This window comes from Tachyglossus aculeatus, chromosome 1 (genome assembly GCF_015852505.1).
Source record: "Tachyglossus aculeatus isolate mTacAcu1 chromosome 1, mTacAcu1.pri, whole genome shotgun sequence".
Taxonomy (NCBI): Eukaryota; Metazoa; Chordata; class Mammalia; order Monotremata; family Tachyglossidae; genus Tachyglossus; species Tachyglossus aculeatus.
In genome coordinates this window covers 98,420,715-98,446,524 of record NC_052066.1, presented here as the reverse complement: position 1 = coordinate 98,446,524, position 25,810 = coordinate 98,420,715, and the positions used below count along the sequence as shown (strand labels likewise).

Sequence of the window (25,810 nt, the reverse complement as noted above, 5' to 3'; positions counted from 1 at the left end):
TCTACCTCAGCACTTAGTACGATGCCTGGTACATAGTAAGTGCTTAAGTAATGCCGTAAAAATTCAAAACACTCCTCCCTCCTCTGGCAAACCAACTCCTCCCTGCACTGGCAAAACCAATTTCTATAAACCCGTTTCTCACTTCCAGGCAACGGGCCATTTCAGAGGGAGCCCCAGTGCCCCCCAATGAAATGGGGAAGCAGCGTGGCTCAGTGGGAAAGAGTACGGGCTTTGGAGTCAGAGGTCATGGGTTCAAATCCCGGCTCCGCCAATTAGCTGTGTGACTTTGGGCAAGTCACTTAACTTCTCTGGGCCTCAGTTACCTCATCTGTAAATGGGGATGAAGACTGTGAGCCCCCCTGTGGGACAACCTGATCATCTTGTAACCTCTCCAGCGCTTAGAACAGTGCTTTGTACATAGTAAGCGCTTAATAAATGCCATTATTATCATTATTATTATTATTATGGTTCTGGTGACAATAAGCCAGTCCTCCGGTTTGGCTGCAAAAAATCCCATTGATTGCTGCCCTTGACTCTTTTCTCAGGAATCAGATGTGGCCAGAGGCTTTCTTGGTAGGAAGAAGCCCAAGGGCTTTGGGGAAGGGAGGGAAGAAGAAGTGGTTTTCTCTCAATTGCTCTGCCAAACTTGTCTATTGCCCCTCACCAACTCTGAACTATTGACATGGTCCTAAGCTGGGCAATCATCTCCCCATTCTTTTAAAAAAAAAATTATGATGGCAGTTAAGCACTTCCCCTCTCAGGTTGTACCTGGAGAGTTTCCAGTTCTCTATCAGGAAAGAGAGTCAATCAGAGGCCTACCCATTCCATTCCTAGCTTGGGCAGTGGCTAGCGAGTAGAAGGCAATCTGCTACAAATCAAAACTCATGTGTGCTGGGCAGCAGTGGCACGGGAGGGAGATGAGGGAAGAGACTCAAGTTGACTGCATGGAAGGAGGCAATGGTAAACCACTTCTGTATTTTCACCAAGAAAACTCTATGGAAACACTACCAGAATGATTGCAGTGGAGGTGGGGCATTCTGGGAGAGATGTAGCCATGGCTTCGCAAGGGGTCGGAGACAAATCGACAGCATAAGACAAGTTAAGCACCTACTGTGTGACAGGCACTGTACTAAGCACTGGGGTAGATGCAAGGTTGTCAGGTTGGACAGGCCCTGTCATTCGTTCAATCATTCAAGTATTTATTGAGTGCTTACTTTGTGCAGAGCACTGTACTAAGCTCTGGGGAGAGTGCACTACAACAATAAACAGACACATTCATGGGGCTCAAAGTCCTAATCCCCATTTTACAGATAAGGGAACTGATGCCCAGAGAATAATAATAATTATTATTATGATGGCATTTATTAAGTGCTTACAATGTGCAAAACACTGTTCTAAGCACTGGGAAGGTTACTAGGTGATCAGGTTGCCCCACAGGGGGCTCTCACAGTCTTAATCCCCATTTTATAGATGAGGGAACAGAGGCCTGGAGAAGTTAAGTGACTTGCCCAAAGTCACACAGCTGATGATTGGCGGAGCTGGGATTTGAACCCATGACCTCTGACTCCAAAGCCCGTGTTCTTTCCACTGAGCCACAAAATGACTTCCCCAAGTTCACACAGCAGACAAGTGGCAGAGCAGATTAGAACCCAGGTCCTGCTGATGCCCAGGCTCATGCTCTATCCACTAGTCCACGCTGCTTCCCTGCTTTCCTCTGGGCAAACTCCCAGCTCTGGGGCCCCACCATTGCTACGTCCTAAATTCCAGACCTACTTTCCAGCCCCAGTTTCAAGTGCCAGTCTGTCAGGTCTTTACCTCTCAGGCCTGAATTCCCCTATACACCCCCATTCATTCATTCATTCATTCAATCGTATTTATTGAGCGCTTACTGTGTGCAGAGCACTGTACTAAGCGCTTGGGAAGTCCAAGTTGGCAACATATAGAGACGGTCCCTACCCAACAGCGGGCTCACAGTCTAGAAGGGGGAGACAGACAACAAAACAAAACATATTAACAAAATAAAATAGAATAAATATGTACAAATAAAATAGAGTAATAAATACGTACAAACATATATACATATATACAGGAGCTGTGGGGAGAGAAAGGAGGTAAGGCGGGGGGGGATGGGGAGGGGAAGGAGGGGTCTCAGTCTGGGAAGGCCTCCTGGAGGAGGTGAGCTCTCAGAAGGGCTTAGTACAGTGCTCTGCACCCAGTAAGTGCTCAATAAATACAACCAAATGAATGAATCTCGCCCTCGCTCTGCCAATACGCTTGACTATCCAAAGCCGCCTCCTGAAACCGGGCTGTGTCTTCCAAACGAATTGGCCGCCCCCCGCTCGGGGACTAGGACAGCCAACAGACTAGAGGAAGATGCTTCTTTAGGCTCCTGTTTGAAACCGGCGGCTCCATCAAACCGCCAGCCTTGATTCCCATTTCAATGAACTAGCCTGATGCTACTGCTTCAAAACTCTGCTGCCGGCTCCTGTGGAAAGGTCTGGAGGAAGCTGCTGCTCCCTAGCCTGGCTCTCAGCACCCCCTTCTCTCTTCCTTACCCCGATCCTGCATCAGGGAAACCCGAGGGAGAAGCTGGAAACTGTATCCGATTGAGGGTCCAGGCGGGACAGGCTTTGGGGAATCTTAGGGGTGGCGAGTGCACCCAAGGAGAGTGCTGGACTTTTGAGACAGGGCTTGCAAGCCGCATGGAGTAGTAGTGGATAGAACACAGGCCTAGGGGTCAGAAAGTCATGGGTTCTAATCCTGGCTCCCCCACATCTGCTGCTTGTCTAAACAAGTCACGTCACTTCTCTGTGCCTCAGTTAACTCATCTGGAAAAGGGAGACTGAGACTGTGAGCCCAATGTGGGTTTAGCCCAATTAGCTTGTAACCACCCCAGCGCTTACTACAGTGTTGGAAATATAGTAAGCACTTAAATACCACAATTATTATTATTATTATATTTAAAATCCTTTTGGGAGCTCTTCTTGGGAGCCACAGAGTGGACATTCTTCTTACAGGCTCTAGGTCCTTTCGCTCACCCCTGAATGAAGGCTGCATGGGTTTCCCAAGCCCAGCTTGTACTTCCCAAGTGCTTAGTACGTGTTCTGCACACAGTAAGCGCTCAATAAATATGACATAGATTGATTGATTGATTTTGGTTTGCTACGCATTCTCCTCCACTATCCAGGCTGTCAGAAATTATAAATTCCTTTTTTTAAAAAGAGGTACCTCTTAAACACGTGCTATATACCAGGCATTGTGCTAAGTGCCGGTGTAGTTACAAGACAATCAGGTTGGTCACAGTCTCTGTCTCACAGTCTCAATCCCCATTTTAAAGATGAGGTAACTGAGGCACAGAGAAGTTAAGTGACTTACCCAAGGTCACATAGCCAACAAATGGCGGACCCGGATTAGAACCCAGGTCCTTCTGGCTCCTAGGTCCATGCTTTATCCACTAGGCTACCCTGTTTTCATTCATTCATTCAATTGCATTTATTGAGCGCTTACTGTGTGCAGAGCACTATACTAAGTTCTTGGGAAGTACAAGTTGGCAACATATAGAGACGGTCCCTACCCAACAACGGGCTCACAGTCTAGAAGGGGGAGACAGACAACAAAACAAAACATGTGGACAGGTGTCAAGTCATCAGAACAAATAGAATTAAAGCTCAATGCACATCATTAACAAAATAAACAGAATAGTAAATATGTACAAGTAAAATAGAGTAATAAATCTGTACAAACATATAAACAGGTGCTGTGGGAAGGGGAAGGAGGTAGGGCGGGGGGGATGGGGAGGAGGAAAGGAAAAAGGGGGCTCAGTCTGGGAAGGCCTCTTGGAGGAGGTGAGCTCTCAGTAGGCTTCTGACTCCTAGGTCCAAGCTTTATCCACTAGGCTACCCTACTTCTCCAAGTTCCTTGAGTGCAGGGATAGGGTCTACCAACTTTGTTATACTGTATTCTCCTAGGCATTTAGTACAGTGCTCTGTAAACGGTAAGCACTCAGTAAATACCACTGATTGACTGATGCGTCCAAGGGCAAGAGAGAGAGTCAGCCTGGGAAAACTAGAGCGAGGAACGGCAGAGAGAACAACAGAGAGGTCCAGTCAAAGAAAAGAGTCAACTCCCTGGGGTTTGGTTAGGTGGGTGTTGGAGACTAGGCAGAGATTAGACTAGACATAAGAGGAATTGGAAATCAGGCCTTCCCAGCTGCTTCTTCCCTGTCGTCATCATCATCATCATCATCAATCGTATTTTTTGAGCACTTACTATGTGCAGAGCACTGTACTAAGCGCTTGGGAAGTACAAATTGGCAACACATAGAGACAGTCCCTACCCAACAGTGGGCTCACAGTCTAAAAGGGGGAGACAGAGAACAAAACCAAACATACCAACAAAATAAAATAAATAGGATAGATATGAACAAGTAAAATAGAGTATGAATATTACTACGTGCAAAGCACTGTTCTAAGCGCTGGGGAGGTTACAAGGTGATCAGGTTGTCCCACGGGGGGCTCACGGTCTTCATCCCCAATAAGAAGCCGACGCGGAAAGGAGGCGGTTAAGAGGAAGACGGAAGGTACGGCCGCGATCGCATCCCTCGTGCCTCCGTCCAACCCGTCCCAGCTAATCTCTCTCAGCCCCTGCCCTGCTTCTCCTTCCCCTCAGACAGCAACCTCCTCTCTTCCTAATGAGGCCCTTTGGCCTACTATTGTCTTCATGTCCTCCTACTGTATGGCTCAAATGGCCCTCTCAATAAAACTCCCTGAGGGCAGGAATCATGTCCCACCAACTCTACTGCATTGTACAGAGAAGCAGCGTGGCTCAGCGGAAAGAGCATGAGCTTGGGAGTCAGAGGTCATGGGTTCTCATCCCGGCTCTGCCGCTTGTCAGCTGTGTGACTTTGGAAAAGTCACTTCACTTCTCTGGGCCTCGGTTCCCTCATCTGTAAAATGGGGATTAAGATTGTGAGCCCCACGTGGGACAACCTGATCACCTTGTAACTCCCCAGCGCTTAGAATAGTGTTTTGCACATAGTAAGCAATTAACAAATGCCATCATTATTATTACTCTCCCAAGTGTTTATTTCATTCAATGCTGTGCCCACAATAGGTGCTCAATAATTACCACTGATTGATTGATTTCTGCAACTGAAAAAGACTCTAAAGTGATTCAAGCACTCTTAATGAATCAAGTACCATACATTCCTTCTGTACCCGATCGCATTTTCCATTCAACCTTGCAACCGTCTAGACAGTGAGCCCACTGTTGGGTAGGGGCTGTCTCTATATGTTGCCAACTTGTACTTCCCAAGCACTTAGTACAGTGCTCTGCACACAGTAAGCGCTCAATAAATACGATTGATTGATTGACAATCCAAAGTAGAAAAGAGGATTATCCTAGTGCAGAAATTCACTAGAATTGGAAATGAATGGACGACTCAGGAAGCTTTAAAAGGTGTATCTTGAAAGACCAAAGAATAATTGTAATATTTATTAAATGCCAAGCACTGTGCTAAAACCTGGGAACAATATGATAACAGTATATCAGACACGGTGCCTTTCCCAATCTTAAACAAAAATGCCTTCAAGTTGATCAGCCCCTACCAAGGAAAATATGTTCTAGAAGCTCCAATACTCCTAAAGCACGATGAGGAGAATCATCATCATCATCATCATCAATTGTATTTATTGAGCACTTACTGTGTGCAGAGCACTGTACTAAGCGCTTGGGAAGTACAAGTTGGCAACATATAGAGACAGTCCCTACCCAACAGTGGGCTCACAGTCTAAAAGGGGGAGACAGAGAACAAAACCAAACATACTAACAAAATAAAATAAATAGAATCAGTCCATCAGTAGTATTTATTGAGCAAGTACTAAGTGGAGAGCACTGTGCTAAGTGCTTGTACAATGCAACTGAATTACCAGACACATTCCTTACCAGTTTACAGTCTAGAGGGGAGGAGCCAGTGTGGCCAAGTGGATAAATCACAGTCCTGGGAGTCCAAAGACTTGGGTTTTAATCCTGGTTCTACCACTTGTTTTCTGTATGACCTTGGGCAAGTCACTTAATATCTCTGTGCCTCAGGTACCTCATTTATAAAATGAGGATTAAGAGTGTGGAACATGGACTGTGTCCAAATGGATTAGCATATATCCACCCTAGTGCTTTGAGAAGCAGCATGGCATAGTGGCTAAATAATGGGCTTGGGAGTCAGAAGGTCATGGGTTCTAATCCCAGCTCCCCCACTTGTCTATTGTGTGATCTTGGGCAAGTCACTTCACTTCTCTGTGCCTCAGTGACCTCATCTGTAAAATGGGGATTGAGACTGTGAACCCCGTATGGGATAGGGACTGAGTCCAATCCGACACTTCGAACAATGCCCGGCACAAAGTAAGCCCTTTACAAATGCCGTAATTATTATTATTATTACAGTACCTGACACATAACAAGCGTTTAACAAATACCATAAAATAATAATAATAATAATAATGTTGGTATTTGTTAAGTGCTTACTATGTGCAAAGCACTGTTCTAAGCACTGGGGAGATTACAAGGTGATCAGGTAGCCTCTCCTCTACTCCGTGGTGTAAAATGGAAAGATTAAATATTAATGATTCAACATGGAGTTCATTCATTAGCTATCAATCAATGAATCATATTTACTGAGTGCTTGCTGCATGCAGAGCACTGTACTGATCACTTGGGAGAGTACAATATGACAATATTAGAGAGCTGATAGACACCCTAGAAGCCTGGATGCCTTCACCTGGAAGTGCAGAGCTCCCAGTCCCAATACCCAACACAAACTTTGAGAAGCAGCGTGGCTTACTGGAAAGAGCCCGGGCTTTGGAGTCAGAGGTTGTAGGTTCTAATCCCGGCTCCGCCACTTGTCTGCTGTGTAACCTCGGGCAAGTCACTTAACTTCTCTGTGCCTCAGTTCCCTCATCTGGAAAATGGGGATTAAGACTGTGAGCCCCACATGACAATCTGATTACCTTGTGTCTACCCCAGCACTTAGAACAGTATTTGGCACATAGTAAGTGCTTAATAAATGCCATCATCATCATTATCAAACCCACTGTGTACTGGACACGCTTCTGGGCCCAGCAGGAGACTCACACAAGGGAGGAACCAAAGAGCTCAGTTGAGGGCCTGCAGCAGCTCAGCTTCCCTCTCCCAGGCCCAATGCGTAATCACAATAATAATAATTATGGTAAGCGCTTACTGTGTGCCGAGCACCATTTGAAGCACCCGGGTAGATATAAGTTAATAGGTTGGACACAGTCCCTGTCCCTTATAGGGCTCACACTCTTAATCCCCATTTTACAGATGAGGGAACTGAGGCCCAGAAAAGTAAAGTGACTTGCCCGAAGTCACACAACAGACAAGTGGCAGAGCTGGGATTAGAACCCAGGACCTTCCGACTTCCAGGTCTGTGCTCTAACCTCTAAGCTACACTGCTCACTCTCAGGAGCAGTTTCTGTCATTTCTTAAGACAGCACCATTGTTTCCGAGGAAGCTCCTATATATATGCAGGAGAGGCCAAAAAGAACGATGTCTGACTCTCTTCTGTGTGGAGAGATCATCACTTCCCAAGCACTTAGTACAGTGCTCTGCACACAGTAAGCGCTCAATAAATATGACTGAATGAATGAATGGGTATGTCCCACTCCGGGGCTGTCTCTGTTTTCAAGCCTGCCTCCTGGAATCCTGATTTTACCAGAGCCTTTGGTCAAGGAGAGCAATCAACTCATGGATTCTGCAGTGGTCTGTCTCCTGTGGTGATCTCCAGACAGCCCACTGAATTGTCTCTGCACTGGCTCCTTTCTTTTTTATATTTGTTATGTCTGTTGGATAATTGAAAGGGCAAGAGAATATCAAAAGGAAGTCAGAATGTGCTTTATTGATTAGAGTAAGGCCTTTGACTGCATGGCTCATGAGAAGTTCTGGAGCACGTTAAGAAAACTGGGCATGCCAGATCATTTAATTGCATTAATAGGGAATCTGTATGCCAATCGGGAGGGTACAATAAAAACATAATGGAGAAATTGATTGGCTTCCCATTAGTAAGGGTGTAAGACAAGGATGTATCATTGTCTACTCTGTTCATCCTTTGTGCCGAATACTCAATAAAAGAAGCCAGATTGGATTCATTCATTCGTTTGATCATATGTACTGAGCACTTACTGTGTGCAGAGCACTGAACTAAGTGCTTACTGGATGAAGATGAATGGGAAGCAAAAAAAATTCATTTCTCTGGGCCTCAATTCCCTCATCTGTAAAATGGGGATTAAGACTGTGAGCCCCACGTGGGACAACCTGATTACCTTGAATCTACCCCAGCACTTAGAACAGTGCATGACACATAGTAAGTGCTTAACAAATACCATCATTATTATTATTATTATTATAATCTCTAACGAATGATGCCTGAGTCACTATGCTAACCAGACCCCTAGATGCACTCTGGGAAATGACATCACAGACTGTGACCTGAGAGGAGCAGCAAAGTATTTTAATTAAAATTATATTTAACCTTTTAATCTTGCACCTGAAGCAGGGTCACTCACCAGCCCAAGCAACAACAAGGCTACTGTTTCAAGGCCCTACTGAGAGCTCACCTCCTCCAGGAGGCCTTCCCAGACTGAGCCCCCTCCTTCCTCTCCCCCTCCTCCCCCTCTCCATCCCCCCCACCTTACCTCCTTCCCTTCCCCACAGCACCTGTATATATGTATACATGTTTGTACGTATTTATTACTCTATTTATTTATTTAACTTGTACATATCTATTCTATTTATTTTATTTTGTTAATATGTTTTGTTTTGTTCTCTGTCTCCCCCTTCTAGACTGTGAGCTCACTGTTGGGTAGGGACCGTCTCTATATGTTGCCAACTTGTACTTCCCAAGTGCTTAGTACAGTGCTCTGCACACAGTAAGCGCTCAATAAATACGATTGATTGATTGACTGATTTCACATTTCCATTCCCTACAATAGATCCAATAAGGAAGTTCTATCAGCAGGTCTTGTTATGGGCAGGAAACATGTCTACCAACCCTGTTGTATTGAACTCTCCCAAGCGCTTAGTACAGTGCTCTGCACACAGTAGGTGCTCAATAAATATCACTGATTAATTGATCATTAACCGGACAGGCCTTCTCTGCAGTCTCCAATTACTTCCTAACTCTGAATATCAGAAGCTTTTAAAAGCCACAGCAAAGAGAGGTGGTTGTTTTTATTAATCCTGAGATGAAAACTGCTATTGCCATCAAATCGTGTTCAATAGTGGAGGGCCAGAACCCGGCCAGCTTTTAAAAACAACAGATGCCTGTGGTTTTGCTGGGATTGTGAAACACCACCTCACCTCAGGCACTTCTCCTGGGAGGCAGGAAGCAGGAGGGAAAACATTTTTGGAAGGAAAGGGGCAACACAGGTCAACGTTATCCTGCTCATCCTGAAGGAATGAAACAAGTACAGCCAGTTGACCTTGCAGGAGCAGGTTGCAGCCCCCACAAGACATGGATTATTCCAGGAAAGACCCCCGTGCCCCTAGAGATTCCTGCAGACGAATCAGTGGGTACAGATTGTATCTACAACTCTATTATATTTCACTCTCCTGAGAACTTAGTAATAATAACAATAATTCATTCATTCAATAATATTTATGGAGGGCTTACTGTGTTCAGAGAACTGTACTGATAATGATGGTTTTTGTTAAGCACTTACTATGTGCCAAGCACTGTTCTAAGCACTGGGGTAGATACCAAGGTAATCAGGTTGTCTCATGTGGGGCTCACAGTCTTAACCCCCATTTTACAGATGAGGTAACTGAGGCCCAGAGAAGTGAAATGACTTGCCCAAAGTCACACATCTGACAAGTGGTGGAACTGGAATTAGAACTCATGACCTCTGACTCCCAAGCCCTTGCTCTTTCCACTAAGCCATGATGCTCCTCTAGTACAGTGCTCTGCACACAGTAAACACTCTCCCCTCTCTCTCTCACGATATATATGCATATGTATATGATGTTAATAATTATAATAATAATAATGGTACTTGTTAAGTGCTTACTATGTGCCAAACACTGTTCTAAGCACTGGGGTAGATACATGTTAATCAGGTTGGATACAGTCCCTGTCTCACATGGAGTTAACAGTCTTAATCCCCATTTTTCAGATGAGGTAACTGAGGCCCAAAGAAGTGAAGTGACTTACCCAGGGTCACACAACAGACATATGGCAGAGCTGGGATTAGAACCTAGGTCCTTCTGAATCCCAGGCCCATGCTCTATCTACTAATCCATGATTTGTTAAGTGTTTACTATGCGCCAAGCACTATACTAAACAATCGATCATATTTATTGAGCACTTACTCTGTGCAGCGCTAAGCACTTGGAAGAATACAATAGGACAGAGTTGGTAGACACATTCCATGCCCACAACAAGCTTATGTCTAGAGGACTTAGGTAGATACAAAATAATGAGGTCAGACACAGTCCCTGTCCCACAGTCTAAATTAGAATGAGATACCACGCAATAAGTACTACTGATTGATTAATTGATTGAATGGGGAAGGAGAGAATATCTCACCTTCCCTTCTTCCAAATATCACACCAATAGTCTATAGTATCCATTGCAGCTACCAGACACTGGTTCATAGGGTTGGGCAATGCCAACTCTCAAGGGAAGCCAACAAAGCGGACAACCTTAGCAGTTACTGTTGTTGTTAGAACAATGCTTTTACTAAATTTTCCCTAACAAAGCGAACAACCTTAGCCGTTATGTTGTTGTTAGAACAACGCTTTTACTAAATTTTCCCTGTGCGTAAGCACACACCCGCTTCTAGACTATGAGTCAGGAGCCAGCACCAAGGGCTCTGTCTGATTCAGTGTCCTCTTACCATTCCTCAGTGTTTAGTAGTGAGCTTTGCCCAGAGTGCTTAATGAACATCAGGAGTAATGATAATAAAAACCATCAATGTTGCAGGATAATAATAATGATGATGGCATTTATTAAGCGCTTACTATGTGCAATGCACTGTTCTAAGCATGCATGTTCTAAGGATGAAAGGCATTGGGTGCTCCAAATGATACTTGAAGGCATGTCAAAGTCTGGTACAGATGGTAGTCAGCCCACCGATAAATAGTTACTCGGCTAAACATGGCCTGGAAGTAGAAGTGAACCCGCAGGCAAAGAAACATGGGAAGGTCTCTTTCAGTGATTTGAGTAGAGCATGACAGTATCCCCAAGCATCCCATGCCCCTTCGGAGACCATGTCTGGGCTGGTGAATGGGGAATTAAATCACCTGTTCTCTTAAGCACTTGTTACTTACCCCAGCCCCACAGCACTTTTGTACATATCCATATATTCTCTCATATCTTCTCACTAGAATTTTACTTTAAAGTCTGCCTCCCCCTGAGGACTGTAAGCTTCAGTCTTGTGGGAAGGTAGAGTGTCTCCCATCTCTATTGGATGGCCTTCTCCCAACTACTTAGCACAGAGCTCTGCCCACAGTAAGTACACTGATTGATTTATTGGATGGATGGAAGGTGTGGCTGATAAGCATGACACCACTCTGGACCTGGTGACCTTGAGGGGCAGTGTGGCTCAGTGGAAAGAGCACGGCTTTGGAATCAGAGGTCATGGGTTCAAATCCCGACTCTGCCAATTGCCAGCTGTGTGACTTTGGGCAAGTCACTTAACTTCTCTGTGCCTCAGTTACCTCATCTGTAAAATGGGGACTAAGACTGTAAGCCCCCCGTGGGACAACCTGATCACCTGGTAACCTCCCCAGTGCTTAAAACAGTGCTTTGCACATAGTAAGTGCTTAATAAATGCCATTATTATTATTTACTTCCATGCCCATAGAGGAAATGGTTCACCCCAGTGCCAGAGTAGACACCAGAGTGACAAATGTGGGAAACCCAGAGGGAGTCTCAGATCCAGTCTCTGGGTAGCAGGGAGGATCCTTGCATCAGGAGGTAGTCCCCCGAAGGCAGGGTTAGGCAAGAACTTCCCTTCGGGATGGATCTGAGAGACTTGTATTGATGATATAAGCCCCAAGAGCAGAAGGGGAGAAGCTTAACATTTATGGTATTTTTAAGCACTCACTATGTGAAGCAGCATGGCCTAATGGATAGAGCATGGGCCCGGGAGTTAGAAGTTCTCGGGTTCTAATACCAGCTCTGTCACATCTGCTATGTGAACTTGGACAAGTCTCTTCAGTTCTCTGGGCCTCGGTTGCCTCATCTGTAAAATGGGGATTAAGACTGTGAGCCCCATGTAGGACTGGGACCATTTCCAACTGCATTAGCTCGTATCCACTTCAGCCCTTAGTACAGTGCCAGGCACACAGTAAGTGCTTAGCAAATATCACAATTATTGTTATTATTATGTGCCAAGCTTGTTGTGCACAGGGAACGTTTCTACCCACTCTGTTCTATTTTACTCTCTCAAGTTCTTAACTCTGCACGCAGTAAGTGTTCAATAAATATGATTGATTGATTGATTGGTGCATAGTAAACATTTGACAACTCTTGACTTAGTAGACAAAGCACGGGCCTGAGAGTCAGAAGGACCTGGATTCTAAACCCGGTTCTGCCATATGTCAGCTGAGTGACTTTGGGCAAGTCACTTAGATTTTTTGTGCCTCAGCTCTACCGTTCTCCCTCCTACTTAGACTGTGAGCCCCATGCAGGACAAGGACTATGTCCAACCTAATTGTCTTGTATCTACCCCAACACTTTAAACAGTGTTTGACACATAGTAAGTGCTTAACAAATACCATAAAAAAGTGGAGGAGCTGAAATTAGAATCCATGACCTTCTGATTCTCAGGCCCATGCTCTATCCACTCGGCCATGCTGCTTCTCTAAGTGCTTCTCTAACTGCTCCTCTAAGTCTAAGAGGGAGAACAGTTATTTTGCCCCCATTTTTCCTTTTCTGTAAAAGAAAAAATCTGCAATTTCTCTGAGGCACAGATAAATTAAGTGACCTGCCCAAGATCATACAGCAGGCAAGTGACAGAGCTGCAATTGGAACTCGGGTCCTCTGACCTACAGGCCTGTGCTCTTTCCACTGGGCCAAGCTGCTTTTCATGGAATGTAGACATTTCTTCCACTTAACAGTAGTGAATTCATTCTGGGACATTTATAACCTTCTACCCAAATACAATCAATGCTTTGAGTTTGTATTCAAAGCCCAACGCTCAGGTGAAAGGCATCTTTAATTCTGAGGAACATGAACCCACCAAGACAATCCTCTCTTGTTGAGGAAGGCAGCCAAACTCTGCCTCTGACCCTGGGGCAGCAGGGAGCGGGAGGATGGGTGTGTGTTCCTGGCTCAGAGTTCCAGATTATAACCTGACTCTATTCTCTGTTGCAGCTCAGTTGGCATTGCTAGACATGTATGAGTGTGTGTGGGTGTGGGGGGGAGCAGAGAGAGAGGGTGGCATGGGTGAGGCTCTATATTGTGGGGTTGGGGAGGAGGCGCAGAATGGGATCGGGTGAAACTCCAAGACTGGTGGGGTTATAGAGTCTAAGAAAAGGTGGTGAATTCTTGATCCAAAGCCGAGAAAGAGGCAAAACCCACAGGATTGCAGTTGGCCGGGTCATTGTCTCCTTAGTCCCTCCAGGGTGGTCTCCAGCAGGAAAGGTGAAGCAACAGCCTCCCAGCTTGATAAAGCGCCCAACTAGGAATTGTGAAGGCAAAACCCTACAAGGATTTTCTTCTTTTATGGTATTTCTTAAGTGCTTATTAAGTGCCAGGCACAGTATTAAACACTGGGGGTAGATACATCCTAATCAGGTTGAACACAGTCCATGTCCCATAAGGGGCTCACAGTTTAAATCCCTGTTTTATAGATGAGGTAACTGAGGCACAGAAAAGTGAAGTGACTTGCCCAAGGTCACACAGCAGAGGATCTGGGTTCTACTCCCCACTCTGCCAAATGCTTGCTGGGTGACCTTGGGTAAGTTGCTTAGATTCTCTGTGCTTCAGTTCCACTGTTCTCCCTCCCTCTTAGCCTGAGTGCCCCATGCAGTACTGGGACTATGTCCAACCTAATTGACTTGTATCTGCCCCAACACTTAGAAAGTGCTTAACAAATGCCATAAAAAAACAAAAGTGGAGGATTGAGAATTAGAAGCACTTAGTACAGTGCTCTGCACACAGTAAGCGCTCAATAAATACAACTGAAGGAATGAATAAACCCAGATCCTTCCGACTCCTAGGCCCATGCTCTATTCACCAAGACACACTGCTTCTCTAACCAGTGCTTAGAACAGTGCCTTGCACATAGTAAGCACTTAACAAATGCCATTATTATTATTATTATTATTACTGATTTATGGTGGGTAGATTCGCTCTGGGTCACTGAAGGGAGAGTCAGAGATGGAATGAACTTGTGCAAGCCACTTAACTTCTCTGGGCCTCATTTTCCTCATCCGTAAAACGGGGATGTTCTCCCTCCCACTTAGACCCATGTGGTACAGAGACCATATCAAATCTAATGATCTTGTATCTACCCCAGAACTTAGCACAGCGCTTGGCCTCTAGTAAACTCTTAAATCCCACGGTTATTATTAGTGGTGGTGTTGATGGTCCATTCCTAACCCTGAGGGTTTTCGTCCAAGAGGACACATCAAATGGCTCCTCTCAGCATCCCTGGTGCTCCTTTTAGAGAATCAATCAATCAATCGTATTTATTGAGCGCTTACTGGGTGAAGAGCACTGTACTAAGCGCTTGGGAAGTACAAGTCGGCGACACATAGAGACAGCCCCTACCCAACAGCGGGCTCACAGTCTAGAAGAAGTCTAGTCACAGTCTAGAGAAGTCACCAGACCATGGGACTGAACCAGAAGTGGCATTACTCAAATTTCCAAGTGATGACCTCTTTGTAGACTTCTAGACTGTGAGCCCACTGTTGGGTAGGGACCGTCTCTATGTGTTGCCAACTTGTACTTCCCAAGTGCTTAGTACAGTGCTCTGCACACAGTAAGCGCTCAATAAATGTGATTGATTGATTTGTATGGCACTAATCAATCAGTTGTATTTAATATGTTCCTTCTGTGCGCAGAGCACTGTACTAGGGAACCAGCATGTCCTAGTGGATACAGCATGGGCTTGGGAGTCAGAAGGACCTGGGTTCTAATCCTGAATCCACCATTTGTCTGCTGTGTGACCTTGGGCACATCACTTAAGTTCTCTGTACCTCAGTTCCCTCATCTGTGAAACAGAAATTAAGACTGTGAGCCTTATATGAGAGAGGGATTGTGTCCAACCCGATTAGCTTGTATCTACCTCAGCGCTTAGAACAGTGTCTGGCACAAATACCATTATCATTATTATTGTTATTATTTTTATGCACTTGGGAAAGTGCCGTATGTCAGAGTTGGTAGACCGGTTCCCTCCACGAGGAGCTTGATAGAGAGTCAGTCTGGAGAGGGAGTCAGATATAAATATAGATCAATGAATTATGGTTATATACATAAGTCCTATGGAGCTGAGGGTGGGGCTAATAAAGAGTACAAATCCAAGTGCAAGGGTGACACAGAAGTGAGTGGGAGAAGTGGAAATGAGGGCTCAATTGGGGAAGACTGGGAGATGTGCTGTTAATAAGTCTTTGAAGATGGGGAAAGTTTGTTGGATATGAAGTTTGGGGGAGTCTTATGCCAGAGGCAGGACATGGGTGAAAGGTTGACAGTGAGATAGATAAGACGGAGGTACAGTGAGTATAGATTGGTATTAAAGGAGCAAAGTGTGTGGATTGGGTTATAGTAGGAGAGCAATGAGGTAAGGTAGGAGGGGACAAGGTGATTGAATGCTTTAAAACCCATGGTAAGGAGTTTCTGTTTGATGTGGAAGTGGATGGACAACCACTGCAAGTTCTTGAGGAATGGGGAAACATGGACTGCATGGTTTTGTAGAAAAACTAAGCAATAGCCACTGCTTCATCTCTGACGAGAAGTTGCACTCACATAAATAAATAATAATAAATAATAATAATGGCATTTATTAAGCACTTACTGTGTACAAAGCACTGTTCTAAGCACTGGGGAGGTTACAAGGTGATCAGGTTGTCCCAAGGGGGCTCATAGTCTTAATCCCCATTTTACAGATGAGGTACCTGAGGCCCAGAGAAGTGAAGTGACTTGCACAAAGTCACACAGCTGACAAGCAGTGGAGCCGGAATTTGAACCCATGACCTCTGACTCCAAAGCCCGGGATCTTTCCACTGAACCATGCTGCTTCTCACATGTAAGCAGTGCTGGCCTGGGGACAACCAGAAGGAACCAATCAGTCAGTCAATTGAGTTTATTGAGTATTTACTGTATGCAGAGCACTATACTAAGTGCTTGGGAGAGTACAATATATCAATATAACAGAGTTGGTAGACACATTCACTGCCCACAAGGAGCTTACACTCCTTCTACTTTAAGGTAGTAGAACCATCTTCTACTTAAGGAAGGTGGTAGAACCAACAAACGTTTCACAGATGGGCATGTATCAGAATCTCCTCAGAAAGAATTCAGTCTCGTGTGGGCAGAAGATGCTTCAGTTGAAGGCCCCTGGGGTAGAAATAAGGAACCATGGCAAACACAGATGTTAGTCACAAAGACCATCTGAAACCCTTGGGAACTTGCCAAGACCCCACACCCTACAAGGCTTGGGGCCATGTGCCTGAGGGACTAAGTTTCCCAGAAATCCCTCAAGGAAAGAGCATGAATCTTCCCAGTATTTACATATCAGGAAAGCATAGAAAACCCAGTGACTGTGTCAAAACCATTACTACTAATAATAATAATAATGGTATTTGTTATGGGCTTACTATGTGCCAGGCACTATACTAAGTGCTGAGGTAGATACAAGCTAATCAGATTGGACACAGTCATGTCTTGCAGTCAGAGGGGGAGGGAAAACAGGAATTGAATCTCCATGTTAGAGATAAGGAAACTGAGGCCCAGAGAAATTAAGAGACTTGCCCAAAATCACACAGCAGGAAAGTGGCAAAGTTGGGTTTAGAACCCAAGTCCTCTGATTCCTCCATCTCTCAATCTTGAGTTTCCATTCATTCATTCATTCAATCATATTTATTGAGTGCTTACTGTGTGCAGAGCACTGTACTAAGCACTTGGAAAGTACAAGGTGGCAACATATAGAGACGGTCCCTACCCAACAGCGGACTCACAATCTAGAAAGGGGAGACAGACAACAAAACATATTAACAAAATAAAATAAATAGAATAAATATGTACAAATAAAATAGAGTAATAAATACGAACAAACATATATACATGTGTACAGGTGCTGTGGGGAGGGGAAGGAGGTAAGGCGGGGGGATGGGGAGGAGGGGGAGAGGGAGGAGGAGGCTCAGTCTGGGAAGGCCTCCTGGAGGAGGTGAGCTCTCAGTAGGGCCTTGAAGGGAGGAAGAGAGCTAGCTTGGCGGACGGGCAGAGGGAGGGCATTCCAGGCCCGGGGGAGGACGTGGGCCGGGGGTCGATGGTGGGACAGGCGAGAACGAGGTACAGTGAGGAGATTAGCAGCAGAGGAGCGGAGGGTGCGGGGTGGGCTGTAGAAGGAGAGAAGGTAGGTGAGGTAAGAGGGGGCGAGGTGATGGACAGACTTGAAGCCGAGGGTGAGGAGTTTTGCCTGTTGTATAGGTTGATTGGTAACCACTGGAGATTTTTGAGGAGGGGAGTAACATTCCCAGAGTGTTTCTGCACAAAGACGATCCAGGCAGCGGCATGAAGTATGGATTGAAGAGGGGAGAGACAGGAGGATGGGAGATCAGAGAGGAGGCTGATGCAGTAATCCAGTCAGGATAGGATGAGAGATTGAATGAGCAGGATAGCGGTTTGGATGGAGAGGAAAGGGCGGATCTTGGTGATATTGCGGAGGTGAGACCGGCAGGTTTTGGTGATGGCTTGAATGTGAGGGGTGAATGAGAGAGCAGAGTCGAGGATGACACCAAGGTTGTGGGCTTGTGAGATGGGAAGGATGGTAGTGCCATCAACAATGATGGGAAAGTCAGGGAGAGAGCAGAGTTTGGGAGGGAAGATAAGGAGTTCAGTCTTGGACATGTTGAGTTTTAGGTGGTGGGCAGACATCCAGATGGAGATGTCCTGAAGGCAGGAGGAGGTGTGAGCCTGGAGGGAGGGAGAGAGAGCTGGAGCAGAGATGTAGATTTGGGTGTCATCAGCCTAGAGATGATAGTTGAAGCAGTGGGAGCAAATGAGTTCACCAAGGGAGTGAGTGTAGATCGAGAACAGAAGGGGACCAAGAACTTACCCTTGAGGAACCCCTACAGTAAGGGGATGGGAGGGGGAGGAGGAGCCTGCAAAAGAGACTGTGAATAAACGTCCGGAGAGATAGGAGGAGAACCAGGAGAGGATAGAGTCTGTGAAGCCAAGGTTGGATAGCGTGTTGAGGAGAAGAGGGTGGTTCACACTGTCGAAGGCATCTGAGAGGTCACGGAGGATTAGAATAGAGAATGAGCCGTTGGATTTGGCTAGCAGGAGCTCATTGGTGACCTTTGAGAAGGCAGTTTCTGTGGAATGTAGGGGACAGAAGCAGATTGGAGGGGGTTGAGGAGGGAGTTAGCTTTGAGGAATTCGAGGCAGCGCGTGTAGATGACTCATTCAAGGAGTTTGGAAAGGAATGGTAGGAGGGAGATAGGGCGATAACTAGAATGTGAGGTGGAGTCAATAGAGGGTTTTTTTAGGATGGGAGAGACGTGGGCATGTTTGAAGGCAGAGGAGAAGGAACCAGTGGAGAGTGAGCGGTTGAAGATGGAAGTTAAAGAGTGGAGGAGGGACGGAGTAAGAGATTTCATAAGATGAGAGGGAATGGGGTCAAAAGCACAGGTGGCCGGAGTAGCACTTGAGAGGAGGAAGGAGATCCATACCTCTTCTGATGGCACCCAGCAGATGTCCATCCCTACTGGGGCTGAAGTAGTGCAGAAGTGTGGATTCCATCACCCAGGAAGTGGAGCGGACAGACAAGCCCCCTGCACCAGAGACTGAAACCGTAAGCAGAACTGCAGTATTTGTTAAGCGCTTACTATGTGTCAAGTACTTTACTAAGCACTGGAGTAGATACAAGATCATCAAGGAGAATGGGTATTGAATCCTCATTTTGCAGTTGAAGGAACCGAAGCCCAGAGAAGTGAAATGACTTGCCCAAGGCTATACAACAGACAAGTGGTGGATCCGGGATTGGAACCCAGGTCCTTCTGATTCCCTGGCCCATGCTCTATCCACTAGACCACAAGACAGCTTGTTGTGGGCAGGGAATGAATGTGTCTACTTATTGTTATATTGTACTCTCTCAAGCACTTAGTACAGTGATCTGTACACAGTAAGCACTCAATAAGTATGATTTACTGACTGAATGACAAGGTCTCACAACAGACAGGTGGTAGAGCCAGGATTAGAATCCAGGTACTTCTGACTCTCAGTTTTATCCACTAGGCCACAAGACTTACCCAAGGTCACACAGCAGCGTGAAGCAGCGTGGCTCAGTGGAAAAAGCACGGGCTTTGGAGTCAGAGGTCATGGGTTCAAATCCCGGCTCCATCACTTAGCTGTTTGACTTTGGGCAAGTCACTTAACTTCTCTGTGCCTCAGTTACCTCATCTGTAAAATGGGGATTAAGACTGTGAGCCCCCCATGGGACAACCTGATTACCTTGTAATCTCCCCAGCGTTTAGAACAGTGCTTTGCACATAGTAAGCTCTTAATAAATGCCATTATTATTATTATTATTATTATTATTATTACAGCAGACAGGTGGTGGAGACAGAATTAGAACCCAGGTCCTTTTGATTCCCAGGCCCTTGCCCTATCCACTAGGTCATTAGACTTACCCAAAGTCACACAGCAGAAAAGTGGTGCAGCCAAGATTAGAACCCAGGTCCTCTGGCTCCCAAGCCTGTGCTGTTGCCACTAAGCCAGGCTGCTTCCATATAAATACTGTATTTGTTAAGTGCTTAGTATTTCCTAGGCACTGTTCTAAGCACTGGGGTAGATACAAGATAATTGAGTTGAACACAGTCCCTGCCCCGCATGGGGCTCACAGTCAATCCCCATTTTACAGATGAGGCAACTGAGGCACAGAGAAGTGAAGTGACTTGCCCAGTGTCATGCAGCAGATAAGTGGTAGAGCCAGAATTAGTATTCATGACCTTCTAACTCCCAGGCCCATGCTCTATCCAATGGGCTATGTACCCCAGTGCTTAGAACAGTGCTTGGCACATAGTAAGCACTTAACAAATATCATAATTATTGTTGAGCCAGGGGAGGGAAGGAGGGCAGGAGAATCTCACGCCCAGTCAACCCCACCTGTAGAAATGTGGGAAGCCGGGGACCCCACTGAATGACTTCTGCAGCACATGTCCCTAAAGAAGTGGCCAACCCGACACCATCAATGTGTCACCGGACCACACACATCAGCTCCAGCAGCGCCTGGGAAGACACGGCTCCATTATAGGGATTAAGACCGGGAGCTCCACGTGGTCCATGTACTGGATCCAACTTAATTAGCGTGTATCTAATTAGCTTGTATCGTGTGTCCCTCTCTTTGTCTTGTGTCCCTCTCTCTGTGCCCCGGATGTTATTTCCTCTATTTATTTATCTTCTCTATTTATTTATTTTCTCTATTTATTTATTTATGTATTTATTCATTTATTCATTTATTCATTTATCCATTCATTCATTTATTTATTTTCTCTATTTATTTTCTCTATTTATTTTCTCTATTTATTTAATCTATTTATGTATTTATTTTCTCTATTTATATTCTCTATTCATTTTTATCTATTTATGCATTTATTTTCTCTATTTATTTATCTTCTCTATTTATTTATTTATTTATTTATTTTCTCTGCTTATTTTCTCTATTTACTTATTTTCTCTATTCATTTATTTATTTATTTTCTCTATTCATTTATTTTCTCTATTTATTTATTTTCTCTATTTATTTACTTATCTTCGCTATTTATTTTCCTCTATTTATTTTCTCTACTTATTTCTCTATTTATTTTCTCTACTTATTTATTTATTTTCTCTATTTATTTTCCTCTATTTATTTATTTTATGCGCACATTCTAGACTGTGAGCCCACTGTTGGGTGGGGACCGTCCCTATATTTTGCCAACTTGGACTTCCCAAGCGCTTAGTACAGTGCTCTGCACACAGTAAGCGCTCAATAAATACGATTGAATGAATGAATGAATGAATTTACGCTGCTCAAGAATAGTGTTTGCTGGAGACTTTTGGCCTCGTATAATCTCTGCTGTATCCCCTCAGCCATTCCTAGGGTCAGTGTGAATGATGGAACCTCCACTGTATCCCCCCAGATATTCCTGGGATCAGTGTGAACATAGAATCATCACTTGTATCCCCCAAGATGTTCCTGGTGTCTGTGCGAATGGCAGAACCTCCACTGTATCCCCCAGCTATTCCTGGAGAACAACAGGGTGGGAACAGTGAAAATTGGCCTCGCAATTGCTGCCTTGGTTCAGCCCAGTGGTAGATTTGTGTTGCCTGTGCTATTGGAAATTTGAAGGCAATTCTTAGCCTTTGACCCGGATCCTGGGAAGAGACTGAGCTGCCATTCCCATGAAAATTTAAACACATCCATGTCCACCATTAGCTCATAGGAGAGATGTTTCCAGCTGTTTTGGCTCTTCAGCACATCATCAGAAGATGCCCTAAGAAGGCTTTCAAGACTCTAGGAAGTAGCAGTCATAAGAATATAATCAACATCTTCCTGTTTCAGATCTACAGCTCTCCCAGCCCAAGATTCTGTTTCCAACAGCGACAAAGGATGCTGGGGGGACATGTGTGACAGTTGCCCCCCCTGGAGAGCTAACCTAAATGCTGAAGGATGAACTCTATGAACAATATTTATTTATATTAATGTCTGTTTCCCCCTCCAGACTGTAAACTGTGTTTCCTCCCTGACTGTAAACTCGTTGTGACAGAGACTGTATGTGTTATACTGTATACTTCTCCCAAGCACTTAGTATAGTGCTCTGCACACAGTAAGCTCTCAATAAATATAATTGACTGACCACTGTTATCTCTTACTTTCTAGTGATCCATTTTGAACCTCTTGGCCAAGGATGTATCCCAATCTCCCTTGAATTCATTCATTCATATTTACTGAGCACTTGCTGTGTGCAAAACACTGTACTAAATACTTGAGTGAGCACAACAGACACATTTCTTGCTCACAACGAGCTCACAATCTGTATGGGGATCAGACAAAGCTTACAGTTTAGAGGTGGAAATAGAAATTAATATAAATAAATATCATTCATAGGGTTTATCCATCCGTATTTAGTCTTGAATCTCCAGCCTTGCCTTAAGCTGCTGAGTCGGGTCTGACCCATGGTGACGCACTCCCCCTGAATCTGAACGTATCTCCCCCTGAATGCCCCACCTCCATCTGCAATCATTCTGGTAGTGTATCCAGAGAGTTTTCTTGGTAAAAATACAGAGCCCTCCTAAAAACCCACCTAATCCTCCAGAAAGCCTTCCCTAATTACTTCAGAACATCTCAAGTGGCATCAACTGAACAGTCGCCCTCAGCACTTACGTCCATAGACAGGTGGATGTTCAGCTATTTATTCAGCAACATCATCCTGCTGGATTGTTTTCCACTCCTTCCTCCTCCTTCTCCTCCTCCTTCCTTTTCCTCCTTTCCTCCTTTCCTTCCTCCTCCTTTTCCTTCTCCTTCCTCTGTCTCCCACTGTTTTGTAGCTTCTGCCTATCTGTGTCTCTCAATAGATGGCAAACTCCTAGAAGGCAGGAATTACTATCTTGCTCCAGTGGTCCTCTCTCAGGTGCCTAGGACAGTGCGATGTACTCAGTAGGCACTCAGTAAATGGTGGTGGTTGATTGTCAGTCAGTTGTATTTATTGAGCACTTCCTGTGTGCAGAGCACTGCACTAAGCACTTGGGAGAGTACAACACAACCATATAACAGACTCATTCCCTGCTTACAACAAGCTTAAACTATCATGAGGATGATGACGATGATAATATTTGTTAAGCACTTACTATGCACCAAGCACAGTTCTAGGTGCTGGGGCAGATACAAGGTAATCAGGTTGTCCCACATAGGGCTTACAGACAATCCCCATTTTACAGATGAGGTAACCGAGTCATCATCAGTGGTATTTACTGAGCACTTACCACGTGCACAGCTGTACTAACTGTACTAAGCACTCGGGAAAGTACAATAAAACAGAGTTGGCAGTTATGTTTCCTGCCCACAGTGGCTTTACAGATTTAGAGGAGGAGACAGACATTAATATAAGGAAAGAGATTATGTGTAAGCTCCTCGAAGGTAGGGAATATGTTTTCCAACTCTGTTATGCTGTACTCTTTCTGAGCTCCTAGGACAGTGCTCTGTATACTGTAAGCACCCAGTAAATATCATTGATTGGCTGTTTGACTATGTGCCATGTTCATTCTGGATTAAACTGCTCACTGCAGGGGTCTGGAGCCTGGCAAAGGGCCCAATACGATCCAGGGTGCCTGTCTGCCAGCCGAATATGCTCAGCCCACTGCCCAAAGAGCCCAATACAATCCAGGGAACCCATCTGCCAGCCCAGGCATGTTCAGCTCATTGCCCAGAGGGTTTTTTCCTTGAATCTGCAGAAGCAGCACTTCTGAGAGGAGCTTAGAGCAGGCACACCCCACAGGAGAAGCAGCATGGCCTAATGGAAAGAGCATGGGCCTGGGAATCAGAAGACATTCATTCAATCATATTTATTGAGCACTTACTGTGTGCAGAGCACTGAACTAAGAGCTTGGGAAGTACAAGTCGGCAACATATAGAGACGGTCCCTACCCAACAACAGGCTAACATTCTAGAAGGGGGATCAGACAACAAAACATGTAGACAGGTGTCAACATTGTCAGAACAAATAGAATTAAAGCTATATGTACATCATTAATAAAATAAATAGAATAGTAAATATGTACAAGTAAAATAGAGTAATAGATCTGTACAAATATATACAAGTCCTGTGGGGAGGGGAAGGAGGTAGGGCAGGGGGGTGGGGAGGAGGAGAGAAAAAAGGGGGCTCAGTTTAGGAAGGCCTCCTGGAGGAGGTGGGCCCTCAGTAGGGCTTTGAAGGGAGGTAGAGAGTTAGCTTGGCGGATGTGTGGAGGGAGGGCATTCTAGGCCAGGGGAAGGACGTGGACCAGGGATTCTAATTCCGGCTCAGTCACTCAGTCACAAAGCCTGCTTTGTGATGCTGGGCAAGTCCCTTCACATCTCTGTGCCTCAGTTTCCTCATCTCTAAAATAATAATGATGGTATTTGTGAAGTGCTTACTATGTGCCAAGTACTGCTCTAAGCAGTGAGGGAGATATAAGGTAGTCAGGTTGTCCCACGTGGACCTCACAGTCTCGATCCCCATTTTCCAGATGAGGTAAGTGAGACCCAGAGAAGTGAAATAACTTACACAAGGTCACCCAACAGACAAGTGGCAGAGTCACTCATTCAGTTGTATTTATTGAGTGCTTACTGTGTGCAGAGCACTGTACTAAGTGCTTAGGCAGGATTATGTGGGGTCATGCTCTATCCACTAGGCCTTAAAATGAGAAGCAGTGTGGCTCGGTGGAAAGAGCATGGGCTTTGGATTCAGAGGTCATGGGTTCAAATCCCAGCTCCGCCAACTGTCAGCTGTGTGACTTTAGGCAAGTCACTTAACTTCTCTGTGCCTCAGTTGCCTCATCTTTAAAATGGGGATTAAGACTGTGAGCCCCTCATGGGACAACCTGATCACCTTGTAACCTCCCCAGCGCTTAGAATAGTGCTTTGCACATAGTAAGCACTTAATAAATGCCATAATTATTATTATTATGAAATGAGAGTTCAATGCCTGTTCTCCCTCCAACTTAGACTGTGAGCCCTCCATGGGACAAGAACTGTCTGCCTGAATTAACTTGTATCTACCCCAGTAATTAGAACAGTGCTTGACACAGTAAGGGCTTAAAAAATACCATTATTATCATTATCATGACTGGTGTGTCTCTTCTTCGTCTACATTGCCAGGTGACTAGAACCACAGCGATGAGGGTTCGAAACTTTGGCTTCTCCCTCAGGCTGCCGGGTGCTGGCTTTGGTGATGGGTCAGGTTGGGGAGAGGCCCAGATCTCCAGATAAGACCGTGCCCAGACTTGCCCTGGGCTGCTGCCCCACCGCTCCAGGAAGAATGACTCTGCTGAGACGGAATAGTTCTCAAGATGAACCAGAGGTCAGGAAAGCAAATCTCTGCTCAACACTCCAGCTCCAGAGAGAGAGCCGGGCAGGTTTTCCTTAGCGATCAACATCTAAGGAAGGAGGGATTCAGCCTGCGAAAGTAGCTGTTCACGTCTCTTGCCCCTCCTTACAACAATCTAGGTTTCCCTCTCAACGTACCTGGAACACTCAGGATAGGGTGAGTATTCTCTAATTCACAGATTGCCTAGTGGAAAGATCTCAGCCCTGAGAGTCAGAGGACCTGGGATCTAATTCTGGATCTGCCACTTGCCTGCTGTGTGACCTTGGGAAAGTCACTTCATTTCTCTGTACATCCATTTCTTCACCTGTAAAATGGGGATTCACTTCGACTTTGGCTGTGAACCCATTTGGGTCAAGGACTGTGTTCAATCTGATTATCTTTTGTAATAATGATATTTGCTGAGTGTTTACTATGTGCCAAGCACTGTTCTAAGCACTGGGATAGATAAAAGATAATCAGGTGTGATACAGTCCCTGTTCCACATAGGGCTCACAGTAAATAAGCG

The 25,810-nt window shown here is 45.2% G+C and overlaps 1 non-coding gene across 1 annotated transcript; it reads right to left on the bottom strand.

Annotated features, from left to right (window-relative positions):
* Positions 1–2,304: 2,304 nt before the first annotated feature.
* Positions 2,305–2,436, bottom strand: LOC119935902. Its single transcript, XR_005453504.1, has one exon. It is a non-coding gene; the product is annotated as a small nucleolar RNA SNORA2/SNORA34 family (small nucleolar RNA).
* Positions 2,437–25,810: the final 23,374 nt, after the last annotated feature.